The sequence below is a fragment of the Procambarus clarkii genome, chromosome 1 (assembly GCF_040958095.1).
Source record: "Procambarus clarkii isolate CNS0578487 chromosome 1, FALCON_Pclarkii_2.0, whole genome shotgun sequence".
In the NCBI taxonomy this organism is placed as follows: Eukaryota; Metazoa; Arthropoda; class Malacostraca; order Decapoda; family Cambaridae; genus Procambarus; species Procambarus clarkii.
In genome coordinates, this window is record NC_091150.1 from 41,556,873 (window position 1) to 41,561,872 (window position 5,000).

A 5,000-nucleotide genomic window follows, 5' to 3' on the forward strand; every position below is an offset into this window, starting at 1 on the left:
TAAACATATCTTATTCTATCCCAACCTAACTTAACCTATTCTATTCTATTTTACCATAACATATTATAATATAAATTAACATAACGTTAGCGAAAAATCACTTTTTATGTTTAATATATATTGCGGGAAAGTTGTGTGACGTCACTTTGACGTCATCGGCTTGCCTCTGGTAATTTTTTTGGATCATCCTGTGCAAACAGTGTGTGTGTGTGTGTGTGAGTGACCCCTAGTGGCTGACCGTCCCCATACTGGACCACAGTGGCTCTCTGTCCCATATTGGACCACACTGGACCGCTTTGGCCTGGTGACCAAGTAGTGGAAGGTGGCTGCTGCTGCTGAGTGTTATTAATAACGAGCAGCAGACAATTGAATCACCTTCTCTTGGTAATGAAATTATATATAATCCTTATAGTATAATATATTCTTAATATTTATATATTAATATATTCTTGAATGCCTGTTTTATAAGTGAATAAGCTAGTTGTTTTAAATATATGGTGTTAGACTATTTGTAATGGTCAGTAGATTTCTGTTTATTTGGATTTGTTCATTTATTATGCACCCGATACCCATGGTGTGGAGGGTGGTAGACACAAGTGTTAACAACAGCAGTGAGGTACATAGCTTAGTGCTCAGCACATTGTACTGCTCATGAATGTGCTTTTATGCTTGTATTTTAATTTAGCTGGGAAAAATTACCAGGGTAAATGGGTGGGACTTTTGACAAGCCGCTGGCTTCCTCTTCTTGTTGAGGCCACTAGTATTAGTGTGGCTTTTGGGTAAATTCAGGTAGAGTAGAGTGCTCCCTTGAGCCTGTGCCCAAAGGGGTTACGGTTAACTCGTACGAAGGAATTTCGACGAAGCTTGTTTTCTAATTGTCAGAACCATGTAGTAATGTTAGTTTACTGTCTGTTAGCTTTGGTGATTTAGGGCTGGGCTAGGTGCGCTTCAGTGTCCCGTCCAATGGGAGTGGACAGAAATGGTTGGGCGTGTTGCCTATCACCTAATGGCACTGTTCACCTAGCAGTAAATAGGTTCCCAGGAGTTAGTCAGCTTTTTGTGAGGTTGCCTCCTGGAGAGGGTCAGTAGTTTTGATCGGGGGGAGGGGACGGGGACATTGATGTAAGTCCAACATGTATATATATAGTCTGGCTGCCTGTACCTTGACACAGTGAATTATTATTCACAAAACGTAGAGGTTTGTAAGGCTGTTCTAGGTTCATTTATATCATAGGATCTCGTAGTACAGTTGGCTTCATTCTTGACTCGCATGTGGGGATCCAAGCTTTGATTCCCAGACGGGACAGAAATGATTATGTATGTTTCCTTTTACCTAATTCTTCTGTTCACCATGCAGTAAATAGGTACCTGGGAGTTAGGCAACGGGTTGAGGAGCGGCATCCTGAGGAAGGTTAGCAGTTCAATCTGGGAGGAGACCTCAGTAAAAGTCTAAAGTATATACTGTATATACACAGGCTTCTTGTCTCTGACATTTTTTTTTTTTTCAACGAATCCTGTGAACTAAATAGAAATGTCTTTTTTGTTTTTCTCGTTGTTAGGGACAGAAAGCATGTTAGGCTCATCAAGGTTCCCTTATCTAGGCCAGTGACCATTGCCTGGTTGCAACCCAAAACAGTTGCCTAATTCCTAGTTATTTATTTTGTGCTAGGTGAACAGAGCCATTACATAAAATGAAATGTGCCAAAGCATCTTCATCCTGCCATACTTATTGTCTCTAGTCACTAATGTGATGTCACAGGCTGTCTAGTTTTGGACCTTTTTATTTATTTATATATACAAGTGTTCTTATATTCTTGTAAAACCACTAGCACACGCAGCACTTTGGGCAGGTCCTTAATCTTAATTTTCCCTAAAATATGACCTGCCAAATCCTTTAACAACCAGGTACCCATTCCCTGCTGGGTGAACAAAGGCATCAGTTAAGGATTGGCGCCAAGTCAGTTCTTCCCCCTGCCAGGATACAAACCCAGGCAAAATTGCGCATGAAGCACGGGACACGTGTGTTTCCACTGTGCCATGGGGATTGTGTAGTGCAGCCTCCGTGGCATGGCAATCCCTACAAACCCAACTCGAGATATGCAACACCTGGTTCAGCTTTGGATTGTGACAGATGTCTGGCTGTTGCTACACCTGGGATTATCAGAAAATGGCACTTCTTTGTTCTCCATTTGCATGGTATAGTATTTTTTATTAGGCAAGTGAAGGGTAAAGTCATTGATATTCTGCCACAAATGTGGAAAAAATCCATAACTCCTGCTCCCACAAATGATAATCTTCTTTTTTGATAAGCTGTTCACTTGAGACAGTTAAGCAAGTCCCAGCTGTGTCTGGGTACAAGTGACAGGATGAACAATCCAGCAGGCTTTCTTCCTATTGGGGGAGGGGGAGTGTTGTACGTGCTGCTATGGCGGTATGTCCACTCACAGGATGAGTGGCGCTGCCCAATAAACTCGTCCCTCAGGGCAAAATTAAAAAAAAAAAATCCTGCACCCATGCATAAAACAATATTATGAAATTGCCTGGGTTTTTGAATAATCTCCAGTAACATTAACAAATAAAAGGTATCAAATATGAAACTGTTTAAAACACGCAATGTTTGGGCTTCCACGATTCTGTGCATGCTTTGTATAAAAATCATAAGAAAATGATTTGTATGGTAAAATTAAAGGTGTAATAATTTATTTAAATTTTCTCTTGGTTTTTGGGTAGAGGTAATGCCCTTAAACTGGTAGGAATATCACAGATCAACACCTAGAAAGATGCTTTATGGGGTAATTACAATGTCTGGGTACTGGCACCACAACCAGGCTGTTGTTTCTTTTCCAAACTTGTAGCGAGTACAAACACTGTATCCAAGACTACTAAATAAATATGAAAACCCACTAAACACTGTGTATCTAATCTACTCCACTTAACATAAACGTACGTTACAAACTCATTACTATATTAGTATGTGGTCAAAGATATGTTCAACCATTTATATTAATAAAAGCTTAATAATTTTGGGGTAGACATAGTAGAGTTCTGATGCAACAAACGTTCTGTTTGTCATGTAAGTGTTCTATACAAATTGGACTCATCTGAGTGATGCTACACTTATTTTCAATATTTTTATTCTTATATACAGTAGCTCTGGTTTTATCATGATTATACAGTATATACTGAAATCGGGTTTGTCAGCTGCATTGAATTCAGCGTCCTTCTAGAGGATTTTTTGGTGCAGGAGAAACAAAATTCTTGCATCAAAATGTTAGATACATAGTATACAGTACCTGAATTTACCCAAGGGACATAAAAATAGTTATTTATCATGATTTTGGCACTTAATAAATATATTAACCTATTGTATAAACTGCTTACTGTATTTTGCTTGCAAAAAACAAAAATAATAATCTGGGAAAACTATTGGGAAAAAACAAGATTTAATGTACACTGTACAGATAATTTGTACTGAAAATCCAATATACTGTACTGTAATTATATTTTGCATAATTTTACAATTAATCTTTTGGAATAGGCTATACCTGTACTGCATTTTAATTTTATTTGGAGGAGACTCCTAAAGTATGTGCCACTTGCAAGAGAATTGTTGTTTTTGAGAGAATGTGCCTTCAGTATTGTATACTAGATGTCCTAAATCTTAAAGCATTGTTTTTATTTCCCAGGTGCTGCATATTAGTTCAGAAACAGTCTTCTTCCAAGGTAAGTAATATGCATTACATCTTTCGTGCACCCAAATAAGACCTGATAAATTACATTTATTATAAAGAAAAACAGTACTATAAAAGCACACACTGTTTAGTGCGGATTCATTACACTGAAGTGCTGTTTGTCTCTGAAACAGGTAAGAAAGTGTCCAGCTCAGTGGAGCCTTATAAAGCCAATTGATGCATTATCTTTCTAACCTTTAGTTTCTATCTGGGTGTACTCCTGATATGACAACAACTCAAGTGTTCACTTGTGTGCTTGTGTAATTACTATGAAGTGTAGTTACAGGATAAGAACAGATGTCCCATTATGGTGTCCCATCTTCCAAATTCTGTTATGTGACTCTTTTGAAACTACTGATGATTTTGGCATCCAACACCTCGCTTGCTTCAACAGTTTACAACTCGGTTAACAAAAAAGAGAACTTTCTTGTATTTTTCTGTACTGTTCCTTTCATAGATTTAAGAATCTATGATGTCTTATTCTTGAAGTTAAAGGTTTTAAAATTAATCCTTATCTATTTTGTTGATTTGTTAGTGTACCTTTTATATAGTGGTCATATCTACTCTTTTTGCCCCTATCTTCTAGCTTTGGCTTGTTTACTACCTCCAGCCTCTGCTTGTGACTAATGTTCTTAAGAGTTCCAGGTTCCTTTTAGTAGCATGTCTTTGCACCCTTTCTTGTTTTTGCTTCTTGAGAGAGGAGCACCACACCACTGCTGCACATTTAAATTTTGCTCTCGTTAGTCGTGTAAAGTTTCTTTAATATTTCCTAGGGCATATCTTTAAACACTGTTCAGAAATTTGCTAATGTAGCATAGGCTCCTTTCATAATGCCCTTTACGTGGTCCTATGTTGACAGCTTACTATCCAGAATCGCCCCTAGATCTTTCCGTGTCAGAAGTTTCTATTATATTTTCACCTAATTTTTTACGCTAAGTGTGGCCTGTTCTTGCGTATTAAGCGTAACCTTATGTTAGATTTGTTGAAGTTAAATTTCCTCTGCCAAGTGTTGTTCTACTCATTTTGTCTAGGTCATTTTGGAGGGCAATACAGTCATCAAAGTCCATCACTCATCCTAGCAATTTAATATCTCCAAACATATTGTAACTCTTTATTCTCTCTGGTAGATTATTATAAAGAAGTGATCTACCAGAGAGAATGGAGAGTTACGTGAATAGGCTTGCAGATGATGCTAAATTGCTAGGATGAGTCAGGTACTGTACTTAGATGCCCTCCAAAATGACCCAGTCAAAATTAGTGGTGAAATAC

At 37.9% G+C, this 5,000-nt stretch overlaps 2 protein-coding genes across 4 annotated transcripts in view; one reads left to right on the forward strand and one right to left on the reverse strand.

Moving 5' to 3' along the window:
* The window catches only part of mRpL28 (mitochondrial ribosomal protein L28), a 188,531-nt gene that overhangs the window by 55,642 nt on the left and 127,889 nt on the right, over positions 1–5,000 (reverse strand). The gene's annotated exons all lie outside the window — the stretch shown is intronic.
* Ctr1A (Copper transporter 1A) overlaps positions 191–5,000 on the forward strand; it is a 47,618-nt gene continuing 42,808 nt past the window's right edge. The window contains exons 1-2 of one of the 3 annotated variants that reach the window (XM_069300032.1): positions 191–384; positions 3,687–3,723. The gene's annotated coding sequence lies outside the window, so the exon portion shown is untranslated. The remainder of the gene's footprint in view (positions 385–3,686; positions 3,724–5,000) is intronic. The other 2 variants (XM_069299877.1, XM_045745512.2) reach the window with 2 other exon arrangements.